This window comes from Neovison vison, chromosome 1 (genome assembly GCF_020171115.1).
Source record: "Neovison vison isolate M4711 chromosome 1, ASM_NN_V1, whole genome shotgun sequence".
Classification (NCBI taxonomy): domain Eukaryota; kingdom Metazoa; phylum Chordata; class Mammalia; order Carnivora; family Mustelidae; genus Neogale; species Neogale vison.
The window spans coordinates 99,693,755-99,709,096 of record NC_058091.1 but is presented as its reverse complement, the minus strand read 5'-3'; the positions used below and the strand labels follow the sequence as shown (position 1 = coordinate 99,709,096).

Sequence of the window (15,342 nt, the reverse complement as noted above, 5' to 3'; positions counted from 1 at the left end):
TCTCTCTCTCTCTTTCTCTCAAAATATCCTATTGTCCTGTACTCACTCTTCTTCTTAGCCGCCGCTGCCGCCACCTCCTCCTCCTCCTCCTTCTTCTTTTTCTTTTTAAGATTTTATTTTTAAGTAATTGCTACACCCAATGTGGGGCTTGAACTTAAACACCTGAGATGGAAAGTTGCACACTCCACCGACTGAGCCAGCCAGGTGCCTGCCCCCACCCTACTTCTCATGATGATGTGAGAGGCTACCATGCCTGTGCGATGAGGTGAAGTGAGGTGAATGACATGGGCAGTGGAATGTAGCGTTAGGCTACTACTGACCTCCCGACAATGCATCAGAAGGAGAGTCACCTGCTCCTGGACCACAGTTGACTGTGGGTGACCGAAATCGCAGAAAGCAAAGCAATGGGTAAAGGGAGACTACTGTATACATTTCTTACAATGACTGACAAATTGTATTTATTCCTGCCATCTTCTTGGTGATCTCTTCCATACATTTTTTGCTTCTTTCTTTTTTTTTTCCTCCTGATGTGTTTCAGATTTTTTTTTCACTCTACTTGTACATTATATACTCTACTTGTATTCTTTTAGTGGTCACCTTTAAAATTATATGTATAATTTAACAAAGCTCCAAGTAAAATAAAATGCAGATTCTGCTTTCCAAAAATATAGGAATCTTAAAAATTTTACACCTCTAATCATTCCCTCTCAGTTGACCTACTATTGTTGTCCAATATTTTGGCTCTGTCTTCTCCATTGGAAAATTATTTTAAAATGGGATACTAAAAATACGTAATATCGCTTTAAGTATATATTTCATGGATAATTATTCTGTGTTCTATGTCTGATCATTCCAAGATCTGAAATCTTACTGGGGTCTAGAACTGTTTGTTTGTTTTGTTTTTGTGGTTCTGGTGAGTCTCACTCATGGTATAATGTTTCCTGTGGCATCTGGTTATTTTTTATTATGAGCTCAGATTTGAGTAACCCGCGGGAGCTTGATGAGGGTTTTTCTGTCTGGAGAGGATGTACGAATGTACCAAGACTGACACTCACCTGGGAATCACTTCATTTCTAGGTTCGGGGTGTCCCCCGGCTAAGCAGGGAGTATGGCTTGGAATCCCAGATCCTCAAAAGGGCAGGCCTCTGATTACAGATCCTTAGAGAAGAAGTTGTTACTGTCATTTTTTTCCCCCAACAGCAGTATTTTTTTTGGCTTATTTGACTGACGGCTTTTGGCAGTGCCTTTTGCTGTGAGGCAGATTTTTGCCCAGCCCACCAGTTCATTCCACTGAGAATGTGACATCTTTAGGTGTCTTGGCTGTATGGAGAGCAGGGGGCATCTCAGGTTTAGCCCTGCTTCTATGTTTTCTGGTTTTTTATGTTTACTTACTTATTTTTTAAGATTTATTTATTTACATTAGAGGTGGGGGAGGGGCCAAGGGAGAGAGAATCTCAAGCAGACTCCGCACTGAGCACGGAGCCCAACATGGGGCTTGATCCCACCACCTTGAGATCGTGACCTGACCTGAAACCAAGAGTCAGACGCTTCATGCACTGCACCATGCAGGTGCCCCTCTGGTTTTTTATTTTTAAGATCATTGCCCTTTGGGCTTACCCTCAGGTCTTAGAAGTTCAGCAAGCCACAAAAAGGTGTACTTGCTAGAATTTATCCTTCGTGTAGATGGTTTCAGTGGGATGGCATTTCAGAACATGGCCCTCTCCTCTCTCTCCTAGCTTCTCCGGGCTGCTCTGCACTCTCCTGTCACCTGGGAGGACTTTGGGCCTGGAAGCACTGAGAAGCTGCATCAGTTCGCTGAGAACCATTTGGGTGACAGTGACATTGAAATAACCACCAAGCCAGAGCCAAGATGGTAAGGAACACTGAAAAACAGAGAGGGGAAGAAAAAAAAGGCAAGAAATCCTGAGCCTAAAGAGCAAGCACTCCACTGAGAAAGATAAGAATGAAATGACACTTCAAAATATTTCAAAGATAATCTCATAGGTCATATCACCACCTTGTACCACATAATCATGAACATTGCATTAGCCATAACCAACTCATGTGGGTTCGTTGAAGTAACAGCAGAGAGTGCTAGAAAGCTTCAGCGTAGCCACGGGACCCCGGTACTGCCACTGGAATCCGGAGTAAGCCTGCCCTGCAAAATTCCCATCAACACATCATTCCATCCTTCTAAAGCCTTCGTTTCTCCATCCTCAAGGAACACATGAATCATCGCCACCTTCGATGATAGGATAGCCAACACGCACCTGACAACTTCTGCTAAAATAACTTGTTGCAAATGAGTTGTTAATGGCTTTAACAACAGTTCGCTTCCTAAAGACTTTAACTCTTGTTCCTATCCCAATTTTCAGGTTTACAAAGGAGAGAGACCATCATAATATGGCAGTCACATTTTACTGTGATCAGTGCAGTACTGACCTTCTTCTAAGAGGTAGCAATTCTGGTGTCGAATGGCATGACTCCAAGTCCAAACAAATAGATCCTATTGGACTTCCAGGATAATAAATGAAAGCCTACATAGGAGGAATTTATTCTGAAAGATAATTACCCTTGCCTAGAAGTCCTCTGTCTTAAGATTAATGAAATGTAAAAGCAACCGCTGTATCCTAAGAAGCTTTCACCAAAAATAACCAGTTAAATAAGAATCATGTGTCACTTCCATAGCACATGAAGATTACAAATGACATTATATAATTTTTTTAAATAATGATTCATGAAGTACTGTCTCTTACATGAGCTATGCAGTGTTAAGACTAATGCTGAACACTCAGAAATAGTCTATGATGCCTGATGCATCAGGATCACTGGCTTCGGAAGAGAATGAGCCCCTTTGGCAGCAGGCCTAGTCCGGAGTCAGCAGGACACTAGAGAGGTGACCAATGCCTAGCCATTGGCCTTGGGAAGGCAGATGGTTCCAGCCAAGCCCTGGGATTGGCACACTGACTCAGTAAAATACAAAAGGTGTTCTCAGTCACAGAGAGACCTCAGGGTGTGCACAGGCTCCTGGGGAGGCCAAGCAAATGCCTTCACAGAGTTCAGTCTGCCTAGGATATATCTGGGCTTTTGGTGAAGTCTAGGAACAACTGAAGCCCAACTTAGATCCTGAACTCAAATCGGAACTAGGGTCTTTCTACACACACACACACACACACACACACACTCCCAGAGTGTGTTAAAGTTCCAGTTCTCTTGCTGTTGTCTTACATCCGCCTCTCTGCCATCTTTCTCTGCCTCCTCTGTGTCTCCGGAAGCTGACCTTTAGATTGCCTCGTCAGGGTCCCTTGCCCTTTAGCTTTTCAGTTGGTGTGGCCACTGGGAACACCTGCAGACTATCAGAAATCAGAAAGAGAGAGAGGAAGAGATATTTATTCTCTCTGCTTCTTTCCTATGTTGCTGTAGCTCTTCATTCCATGGCCACAGCTCTGGGTAGGCAGTCTGCCTTCTGAGGGTCCCAGCTCTCTCTAGACTCTTGAACAGTTATCTCCCCTTGCCCCTTAAGGACAAGGAGTATAAAGGCTTCTCTCTCTTGCCAGCCCCTTGGTGCTTTACCTTCCTTCAATGGTTCCCTTAATTCTGCTGCCTGTGCCACTACTTCTTAGTTAAACCCTGGGAGGATGTTGGCTTTCCTGTTGGTATCCTGACTGATATTTATGCCTTCCCAAAGATTTGTGTGGGTTCCAGAAAGTCTTATGGTCACATGTTCACTGCTGCTCCGGCATTTCTGCTTCTCTACATTGTAGATCTAAACAAGAAATAGCTTTTTTAGTGGTTTCTAAACAAAGCAAAATTTAAAATGTAACAAGGCACTCATGAGTATAATAAAGTTTACTAGAAAGTCGGGGGCAATGGCAAGTAGTCCTATCACATGCTTTACAGTCAACAAGTTAAAAATCCACATTAGTCACATGTAACCAAGTGTTTTGGACCATAGACTCTGGAGTCAACTCTATTAACCAAAAGCCATCTCTTCCACTTTCTAGCTGCTGTGTGATCTTGGGTAAAATACCTAATTTGGGGGCACCTGTGTGGCTCAGTGGATTAAAGACTGCCTTTGGCTTGGGTCTTGGTCCCATGGTCCTAGAATCAAGCCCTGCATCAGGCTCTCTGCTCAGCAGGGAGCCTGCTTTCTCCCCTCTCTCTCTCTCTGCCTGCCTCTCTGCCTACTTGTGATCTCTCTCTCTATATCAAATAAATAAATAAAATATTTTTTAAAAATACCTAATTTCTCTGGACTCCAATTTCTCCCTTCCCCGTCCCTCCCTTCCTTCCTTCCTTCCTTCCTTCCTTCTTTCCTTTGTTCCTTCCTTCCTTCTATCCATCCTTCTTTCCTTCCTTCATCCCTTCCCCCTCTTTTGTAAATTGGGATGGTCATAACTCCTACCTCCCAGGGTAGTTGTGAGTAAGTTAGTATATATAAAATTCTTAGACACCTGGCCATAGACATTCCCCAGATGCCTTCTCAGCTGGGTTTCTTTGGGTTTTTATCAACTTGGAACCCTCCTTTTTCCAACTTCCCATTCTCGTCTTCCTTTCACTTGTTTTCTCCAGGACTACCCCAAGGGTTCGTGGGGGTAAAGGGGACAACTTTTTTGCCAGGGCTTTGTCTGTATAAACAACTTGAGTCGGCCCCATGCTGGCTGCCCAATGTTCCATGTGAGAAATACAGATAGTGGAGATGATCTACTTGCCAACCTCCCTCCTGGACCCAGCCCCAGGAACCCCAGAAGACCCCCTCGGCACAAAGTTGGCCCTGCGCCTCAGGGCATCTAGTCAATCACATACGGGGGGTGGAGGGTAGAGGATCAGAAATTGCCCCCAAAAGGGAGGAAAAGGAACCAGAACCCATGGGGAACCTAGGGCTTTATACAAATCCTAATCTGGGCTCAGGGCACCCCACCAAGAAGATTCTGCCAACCCCATCAGTCCCAGGCACTAGAGGATGACTTAGATGATTTTGAGGAAGTAGGCAGAGATTGAGGCCTCCTGAGGTGCTGGCTTGGTCTTCTCCTCAGTTCCTTCCTCCTGGATGTTCCAGGGGGTCTTCTGCCTCTATAAGGCAGAGTAATAGAACATTCCATAGTCCCAGGTTTCCATGGCCTCAACAATCAAGGTGCTCTGTGGTGAAGAGGACTTCCAGCTCACAGGACCTAATCTCCCTACAAAACACATATAGTGATAAACCTTTGATAGTGACAAATAAGAGAAATAAGAAGAGAAAAATTACCCCTGATTCTACTTCTGTTACCAACCAAGATTGCGTGGCCGCATTGAGACTCGTGAAACCATATGCCAGCTTAAACAAACAGATAAACCTAAACATGCAGATACAGAAATGTGTTTGTAGTAATAAGACAGGATGCCCAGTGAAATTTGAATGTCACGTCAACAGTGAATCATTTTTTAGTATAAGTTTATTTCATGCAGAATCTGAGACATATTTACAAAATTCTTATGGATCTGAAACTCGTGTTTAACAGGGCATCCTGTAGTGTTACTTGCTAAATCTGACAACCCATTACTAAGTGAAAAAAGCAAGTTGCCAAACCTGATGTTTAGATTGAGCCCATAAATGTAAAGAAAAATTAATTTATACATAATCATGCTTGCCTAGACACAGACAGACACTCATAGATAAAAAGCTCTGGAAGACTTTACCAGAACTAGTGCTTCTTGGGTTAAGAAACAGAAGGGAGGGGAGCTTTTACTTTTCACTTGACTCACTTCTATGTTATTTGTTTACATTTTTAAGCATGAGTTTACTTTTTTTTTTTTGAAGATTTTATTTATTTATTTGACAGACAGAAATCACAAGTAGGCAGAGAGGCAGGCAGAGAGAGAGAGGAGGAAGCAGGCTCCCTGCTGAGCAGAGAGCCCAATGTGGGGCACCATTCCAGGACCCTGGGACCATGACCTGAGCCAAAAGCAGAGGCTTTAACCCACTGAGCCACCCAGGCACCCATGAGTTTACATTTTTAAGCAAAATAATTTAAAAGATATAATGATGGGAGCCTGGCTGGCTCAGTCAGGGGAGCATGTGACTCTTGGTCTCCAAGGTCATGAGTTCGAGGCCCATGTTGGGTGTGGAGATCACTTAAATAAATAAACTTTTTTAAAAAGATGTAATAAATGTAATGTGAGTGAAAATACTGATGAAATAAATGAACAAGCAAAATATATAACTGTATATACAGTATAATTACATCTGCAATGATTAAAAACCCTATGCAAGAACATAGACTAAAAAAAGTTGATGGTTCTATACACAGGGCTAGGGGCTTCCATGTATAACATCAGTCCACTCAAATGGTAGGTGTGTGACTCTGCTGTTTGATTTGCTTTTCCCTCCTTTATATCACCTCCAGTTTACCCAGGGAGATAGGAAAATTGGACGTCCACAAAAACGAGAGGGTCTCCTGGCAAGGCTTCAAGCTGTGAGTTCATCGAGCAAGTCCAGGGTGACATTAGGTACGTGTTTAGTAAGTGCTCATTTAGTACCATGGCATCACCAAAGATGTTCTCTGAAGAGTGAAAAACTTGGAAGGCCCTTGACACCATTTTATTTTATTTTTTCAGTAAGTTTTCTATTTTAATTCCAGAATTATTAATGTGCAGTGTTATATTAGTTTCAAGTATACAGTACAGTGATTCAACAATTCTACCCTTTTCTTAGTGCTCACCATGATAAGCATACTCTTATTTCACCCATCCCCCAACCCACTTCCCCTCTGGTAACCATCTATTTGTTCTCCATAGTTAAGAGTCTCTTGGTTTGTCTCTCTCTTTTTTCCCCTTTGCTCATTTGTTTTGTTTCTTAAATTCTACACATCAGTGCAATCATATGGTATTTGTTTTTCTCTGACTGACTCATTTCTCTTACCATTATACTCTCTAGCTCCATCTGTGTTGTTGCAAATGGCAAGATTTCATTCTTTTTTATGGCTGAGTAGTATTCCATTGTGTGTGTGTGTGTGTGTGTGTGTGTGTGTGTGTGTGTGTGTGTGTATAAATTGGTCACTTCTTTATCCATTGATCTATCAGTGAACACTCAGGCTGCTTCCATAGTTTGGCTATTATATATAATATTGTAATAAACATAGGGGTGCATGTATCCCCTTAATTTCGTGTTTTTGTATTATGGAGGTAAATACCCAATAATGTGATTACTGAATTGTAGGGTAGCTCTATTTTTAAATTTTTGAGGAACCTCCATACTGTTTTCCACAGTGGCTGCTCCAGTTTGCACTCCCATAAACAGTGCAAAAGGATTCCTTTTTCTCTGCATTCTTACTGACACTTAATTGTTTCTTGTATTTTTTTATTTTAGCCATTCTGACATGGGTGAGCTGATATCTCATTGGGGTTTTGATTCACATTTCCCTGATGATGAGTGATGCTGATCATCTTTTCATATATCTATTGGCCATCTGGATTTCTTCTTTGAAGAAATGTCTGTCTGCTCATGGCTTCTGCCCATTTTTTAATGGAATTATTAGTTTTTTGGATGTTGAGTTGTTATCAGTTCTTTTTATATTTTGGATATTCACCAAAATATATATTGGCTATATATTGGACATGTCATTTGCAAATATCTTCTCCCATTCAGGAAATTGCCTTTTAGCTTTGATGATTATTTCCTTTGCTGTACAGAAGATTTTATTTTTATATAATCCCAATAGTTTATTTTTGCCTTTGTTTCCCTTGCCTCAGGAGACATATCTAGAAAGATTTTGTTATGGCCAATGTCATAAAAATTACTGCTTGTGTACTCTTCTAGGATTTTTATTTATTTCAGGTCTCACATTTAGGTCTTTCATCCATTTTGAATTTATTTTTTTATGTGGTATAAGAAACTGGCCCAGTTTTATTATTTTGCATGTAGCTGTCCCATTTTCCCAACACTTTTTGTTGAAGAAACTTCTTCTCATTGTGTTTTCTTTCCTACTTTGTTGAAGATTAATTGGTCATTTAATTGTGGGTTTATTTCTGGACTGTCTGTTCTGTTCTATTGATCCATATGTCTATTTTTTCCAGTACCACACAGTTTTGATTACTACAGCTCTGTAATATAAAGTATTAAATATTGAAATCTGGAATTATGATAGCTCCAGTTTTGTTTTGTTTTTCAAGATTTCATTGGCTATGGGGCGCCTGGGTGCCTCAGTGGGTTAAGCCGCTGCCTTCGGCTCAGGTCATGATCTCAGGGTCCTGGGATCGAGTCCCGCATCGGGCTCTCTGCTCAGCAGGGATCCTGCTTCCCTCTCTCTCTCTGCCTGCCTCTCCATCTACTTGTGATTTCTCTCTGTCAAATAAATACATTAAAAATCTTTAAAAAAAAAAGATTTCGTTGGCTATTTGGGGTCTTCTCTGGACCCATAGAAGTTTTAGGATTGTTCACTCTAGCTCTATGAAAAATTTTGATAAGGATTGCATTAAATGTATAGATTGCTTTGGGTAGTATAGACATTTTAACAATATTTGTTCTTCCAAGCATAGAATGTCTTTCCATTTTTTTTCTGTTATCTTGAATTTCTTTCATCAATGTTTTATAGTTTTCAGAATATAGGTCTTTCACCTTTTTGGTTGTTTATTCCTGATATTTTGCTATTTTGGTGCAATTGTAAACAGTATGGCTATTTAATTTCACTTTCTGCTGCTTTATTATTAGTGTATAGAGATGCAGCAGATCTCTATACTATTCTATATCTTGCAACTTTACTGAAATCATTTATAACTTCCAAGATTTTTTGGTGGAGTCTTTAGGGTTTTCTCCTTAACACCATATCAAACACCATTTCTCCTTAACACCATTTCAAGGGTTTCTCCTTAACACCAAAACAAAGTAATTTCCACTTACTATGAAAATATTTTAAATTGGGTTCCTAAGATACTGGGGGCGTTGTTATATATAGGAAGCATCATATAAAACTTCAGAACCTTAGGCTGTAACTGATACTGGCAATGTTACATGTTTAACTTAATCTCTATAGATGGCACATAGCTATGAACTTGACCAAGTAAGCTTTTTGGCAAAAATCATGCCTTAAAACTTTCCGGATCTGTGTACTTCTCATCCTCTTTGATAACACTTTCATTTCTTGACTCCTCCAGCCTCCTGCCCCTCAAAATAGGTTGTCAGGCAGACCATTTGTTCCCTTTGATTCTATTTTTAGAGTGGCTTTCCTTGGGACAGGGTCATTAGAGCAGCTGCAAGACTGATTTCTGTTCATCTGTAGCAAGAAAAAAAAAAAAGAAGAAGAAGAAGAAGAGGAAAGAAAAGACCTTCACAAGCGAGGGGACACAAATACCCTCCCTGAACTACTACAAATGCAACTCTAGGCGGGCGAGCCCTGCTGGTCAAGAGAGGTAGGGTCCTTTTCTTCGAACCAGTTGGTGATGGATTGAGGGATATTTGTAATAAAAATGTGGGCATAAAAAAGGAAGTGAACTAACTTATAGCAGTTAACATTAAAAATTACTTTTTTAGGATATATTACCAGAAAGCATTAAAGAATAGAAAGGAAGGATTTACATATGTCTTTGCTAGGTTGAATCAAGGAGGACTCAAATATATGTTCTGCTCTCAAGGAGTGAATAGGCTGAGACACAGGGAAGCAAGTGATGAATTTTATATTTAACAACGAACATTTTTGCATGCTGACCGCGTGCCGGTGCCCTCCTGAGCACTTGAACCTGTTTCACTCATCTTCCCAACCCCTCTGTGAGGGAGGCTGCTGGGAAAACAGATAAGAAGTGCAAGAATCGGGCAATTACCAGGAGATTAAGTGACATGAAAAAAATGTGAAATTTCATTTCTTCATTCCCAGCCATGGGCTACGTAAACTAATCCCAAATACCAGCTACATGGAAGCTCAGGGGAAAGGAGGACATGTGTCCACTTGCTGGGTATCCCATAACCCAACCTGCTTCCTCCTGCCAGCAGCAGCCCCAGCAGCCGCCTGTGCCCCCGTGCTCTGCCCACAGGATCCAAGACCGTTCCCGGCGCTTCCCTCAAATGGCCATGAGCAGTGCCTCGGTTGACGTTTCTGAGATGAGGGGACAGAAGGAGAGGGTCAGTCCGGAGCCAGAGAGGCAGGTAGCCAGTGACGGTTGCTTCATAAGAGGTAACATGTTTAGCTCTAAGTTAAAGTCCATGGTAAGCTATTTTTACCCCTGGCTACCTCAAAGGAACCTTATTCTGCCCAGAGAGTAGTCGGGCACAATCTGGCTCATGTAATGTGACCTCAAATTGTATTAAAATGCTTTCAGCTCATGAATGGCTGTAGGGCAGAGTTGTCAAAATAATGAGCCCCTCCACAGGCCTCCTCTTTGTAGATGTATTGTTTTTAGATTTTGCTTCCCAGGTAAAGCTGAGCAATAAATTTGGGACAGAGACCCTGCCTCCGGTCTCCAGTATCCCCCAAGGCCCGTGGCAGCACTAGGACACAAAGTGCAAATTCAAAACATCTTGACTGAATTTATCGCTGAGACGCAAGTGTTAATTCATTATGGTGTGTCTTCATGTTCAAAGGGAAATCGAAAAGATGCCAGCATGGAGGAGGTATCCCATTTTTTCCTGGTTGGCAGGCAGAGAGTGACAATTTCCCTTTACACTCTCCCCTCACACTTTCTCCTCCCCGCCGGAGCCTGCCACCTGTTCTGGAATATCATCATGCATGCGGGGTTACCCCCAGCGAGCCTTTTTAGACAGTGTTTTGTCATGAACTATAAGTAGCAGTGATCCAAAAGAGAGGTTAGAGATGCATTTACTCCTCATCCCTTCCGTCAATACACCCCTTCCTTCCGTACAAGAACGCGGTGCTGGCTCCTATCGCTGAGGAACACCCCAAATGAGTGCTTTTCTGAGACGTTCACCCAGCTCCTGGACGTCACCCACCAGCATGGCCATGCCCGCCATTCACGAAGGATCTGTTGAGCAGTCTGTGTGGGCCAGCAGCTGTGGGAGGCACAGGATGAGTAAAATACAGACATTTCCCCGGGGGACTTAGAGAACAGCAGGGGAAATGATACGCACAATTGTAATGCAAAGCAGGAAGGGATAAAATGCTGAGAGAAAGAGACACACAGGAATAGGAGGGCTTGAGAGAGAACAGTCCCCACGTTTGGGAGTCGAGGGGAAGAAGGTCTTAAAGGCATCTGAGCCAGGTCAAAGCAAAAGGTAGGATTTAGTCCTGTGCAGTCAGGACCTAGCAGGGAGCAGCAGAAGTCGAGGCACAAGGTCGGGCATCGTGTGGACATGGGAATTTGATGTCATCAGCATGAGGGTCCATCAAGGGCAATAAGAGGAAATTAAAATCAGACTCCTGTCAGATCAGGAACCATGTCAAATTACAGCTTACTCAGTTAGCCTTACTCCAGGGCCAGTGTTTGGTGCTTAGCAGTGGCATTCAAGGTGCATATGAAGGAATTTGAACCTGGGGCCCTCCCGGGAGGCAGCTGCGTGAAACTACCTCTGAGTGCTTCCCAGGCGGAGCCAGAAGGCAAGGGAGCTTCAAGGCACAGTGCCCAGCGGGGAAGGGTAGATCGACATCTGGCGGGGCACAGAGATGTCCAGCCTGGCTGACCCTGTACCCCATGTCACAGGGGAGCAAATGGAGGCATGAGAGATCATGTTGTCTGGTGCTGAGTATACTGTCATCCGAGGCAGGATCTGAACTCAGGTGCATCTGACTTCAGAGCAGGTATTCTTGAATTGTCTTAGCCTTGACTTCCTTGCAGAAGCGTTGACATCCATTAGATAACACAGACATGCAATTTAATTCCCGTGGCACCCTCTCCGTTTCAGCAACCAACCTTTGGGTCATGATGGCAGGTGATCCAAAGGGTTGGGAGATGTTACTGTGAAGGGACAGGGTGGGTCCCCTGGGCTTGGTAAAGGAAAAAGAGAATCCAGAAAGGCACCAGGCATCTTTAAAATTAATGAGGGGTCTAGGGACCAGAAGAGGAAAAAAAAAAAGCTGATTATAATAATAGCATCTTGGTAAGTGCTACTCAATGTTGAAATACTTTACTTATGTTATCTGAATTTTCACAGCAGCTCAATGAAATGGGAATAATTAATATTGTCCCTGGCACAGAGAGGTTCATTAACTTGCATGAGTTCACACAGCCAAGAGAGTAGCAGAGGCAGGGTATAAAGCCAGGAATTTCCGACTTCAGAGTCTGTGTACAGAGCCTTCACAAACTATCTCTGAAAGATGTCAAGTAACCATGAAGACATACTCTCTAAATACGGAATAAGACTCATTAGGATTTTGGAGGTTTGTGCTTACTACAAAATCACATAGCCTGTGGCTATCTTGAGACGGCTTTTTCCAAGGTAACCATTCATTCTTTATGTCAGGTCAAAGTTTGCTTCCTTTAATTTGCCTCCACAAACATACCGCCAGGGCTTCCCCACCCAGTCACTGTTGTTAGCTCTGGCCACTGCTCAGACCCACCTACCTCTTGTTCCTGGCATTAAGCAGTTATGTTCCTGGCCCTTTAGGGCTAGCAGCAAAAAGACTCAATTTCTGGAAGCAGGAATTTCAAGGGTCCTCTTAGACATTCCCCCACCCCTTGTCTTCAGTAATAGCATTTTCCTCCCAGGGGCTTCAAAACTTTGAATTTGGAAAATTTAATCTCTCGTGGCATCTCTCTAATGTTGGTAGGGCCAGTCAACACTGGGATACACCTGGCTCTAAGTTCTTTATTCATATTAGCTCTTGTATCCTCAGAAATAACCTGATGAGATGTTACTATAGTTATCTCCAATTTGCGGGTAAGAAAATAGGTTCAGGGAAAGAAAACAGGTTATTTTTATCTCTTGTTCCCTGGTCAGATAAATGTTGGAAGCAGGCAAAAATCTGTGTTCTCCACTCTGCACATAAAGTTAGGGTTCATTTACGGTTTACTGGAGCCCTGGGAAGTCCCATGATGCTGAATATTAACATGATCGTATCTCTGCTCCGGGGACGGTTGGTAGCCTTCATTCTTGATGACATGCCAAAAAGCGTGGAACCACAGTTAAATCACATTTCAAAGTCACAGTCATAGACCTGAAGGCTTATAATGCATCTACCCACAGCACCATGTTACAGGAGGCAGGAAAACTGACCCAAATCACTTGGAGGCATTGGCAGCACATGCCCCCGTTGCCATGTTGTAGAACCACCCTACCTAAGACGGGAGCCCCAGAGGAGCGAGGATTTGTGGCTCCTGAACGATAGCTTCAATAGCAAGCTCCACAAGACACCCTGTGGTTGAGCTTTATCTCTCCTTAAATCTCTACATTCTTAGCAAATGGCTGTATTCTCTGTGGAATCAACTCTGATATTGACCAAATATTGACCGATATTGATCAAATTGACCTAATGAACAATGCTTAGTTTTTATTTTTGTAGTCAAATGCTCTACCACTGAGCTATACCCCCTTTGGTTTTTATTTTTATTTTGTTATGGACAGAGGCAGAAAAAAAAAAAAAACTCCATTCATATAAACTGATTTGTATACTCAGAAAGAAAAATTAAGGGGCGCCTGGGTGGCTCAGTGGGTTAAGCCGCTGCCTTCGGCTCAGGTCATGATCTCAGGGTCCTGGGATCGAGTCCCGCATCGGGCTCTCTGCTCGGCAGGGAGCCTGCTTCCCTCTCTCTCTCTGCCTGCCTCTCCATCTACTTGTGATCTCTCTCTGTCAAATAAATAAATAAAATCTTAAAAAAAAAAAAAGAAAAGAAAAGAAAACAAAGAAAGAAAAATTAAGAGAAAGAGAAAAGAAGTAACAACTTCCCATCAGTGAAATTCCCCTTTGTGCAAAGTTTTGTAATACTATCTTAGTGCCCTAGTTTGAGTATTTCTTTAGTGTAAGTTCCTGGAAGTAGAGTTGTGTCAAAGGATATGATGGGAAGGCTTCTGCAGTTGACCTTTGAACAACAGATTTGAAATGTGCTGGCCCATTTATATGCAGATTTTCACAGCACTGAAAATGTATTCTCTCTTCCTTATGGTTTTATTAACATTTTGGTTTTATTAACCTTTTTTTTTCTCTAGCTTACTTTATTGTAAGAATACTGTGTATACAGAAAGCATACAAAATATGTGTTAATTGACTATCTTCATGATCAGTAAAGCTCCTGATCAACAGAAAGCTATCAGTAGTTAAGCTGTTGGGGAGTGAAAAGTTATACTGGATTTTCCACTGTGAGGGTGGTCGGTGCTCTTCACCCTCCTCGCCCGCGGTGCACAAGGGTCAGCTGTAATATGCTTCACCAAATCGTCCTCCAGAATGGTGTCGCCCAGCATTCCAGAAGACCTCTGCTTTCCCACACTTACCCATGCTGGTATTATCCAGACGTTTTTGAATTTTACCCCTGGAATGTGTTCAGATTCTGCTTGGTCTATTTTAATTTCCTCAGAGGGTCTGCAATGCACACAGTCTAGCCCTGTCTACCACTCTGATCCCATTTCACACTCTAACTCATCCCTGCTCAGCTCCAGCTCCGGGGGTCTCCTTGCATTTCCTTCAGCGTCTCCTGCCTCTACACCTTCTTTGCACATGGTGCTCCTTCCTCCTGGAATCTCTCTCCCCAGGTTCTACCTGGTGGACTCGTACTTTTCCTTCAGCTCTGCACTTGGCCATCTCTTTCTCAGGAATGCCATCCTTCTTTCCCACATGAAGAACAGACCAGCGTGAAGTGCCCTTCAGAGTACCTCTTGTGTGAAACTCAACCCACTATGTGATTTACTTATTAAGGTTCTATCTCCATGACTAAATTTGAGCTCTGTGAACCCACAGTGTTCTGTTACTCTTGGTACTGTTGTATTCTTAGCCTATGAGTGCCTAGGGCATGTGAGACACCCAAGAAATAATATTTGAGTAAATGAATTAATGAATATTAACAAACCAAGAGAACTTACCTTCAAGCTACTGTGACACAGGGACTATAAGTTAAACCCCACTAAATAGACTGATTGGGGAAACCCTGGAGAGTCTTCTTAGGTCTCAGAGATGTTTTCATTTAAAGAGTTCTCCCTTAATTACTTGGAACCCTTCTGATTGCTCTCACTATATCCCTCCTTGACATTAATACCTAGACCCGTCCCCCAACTTTTTCCATTGCCCTTGCTCTGTAATCCAACCACCGACTTTCTTCCTATCACAATGAAAAGTTCTGAGATCCCACTCCAGTGACCAAGGATGACCTCTTTTCAGAGTATTTGACCATCTTCCTGGCTCAGATATAATCTGCTATAGCCCAGAGTCCAAATAAATAAAACAATGGTCTGTGTGTAGACTGGTGAGTACACACACTAGCCAACAAACC

General features: G+C 42.6%; 1 protein-coding gene across 3 annotated transcripts in view; it reads left to right on the top strand.

Moving 5' to 3' along the window:
* Nucleotides 1–1,745: 1,745 nt before the first annotated feature.
* KLHL31 (kelch like family member 31) overlaps nucleotides 1,746–15,342 on the top strand; it is a 76,036-nt gene continuing 62,439 nt past the window's right edge. For 2 of the 3 annotated variants that reach the window (XM_044252977.1, XM_044252968.1), the window contains exons 1-2: nucleotides 1,746–1,873; nucleotides 6,387–6,489. The gene's annotated coding sequence lies outside the window, so the exon portion shown is untranslated. Of the gene's footprint in view, nucleotides 1,874–6,386; nucleotides 6,490–8,980; nucleotides 9,388–15,342 lie in introns of those variants that run through there. The other variant, XM_044252985.1, reaches the window with a different exon arrangement.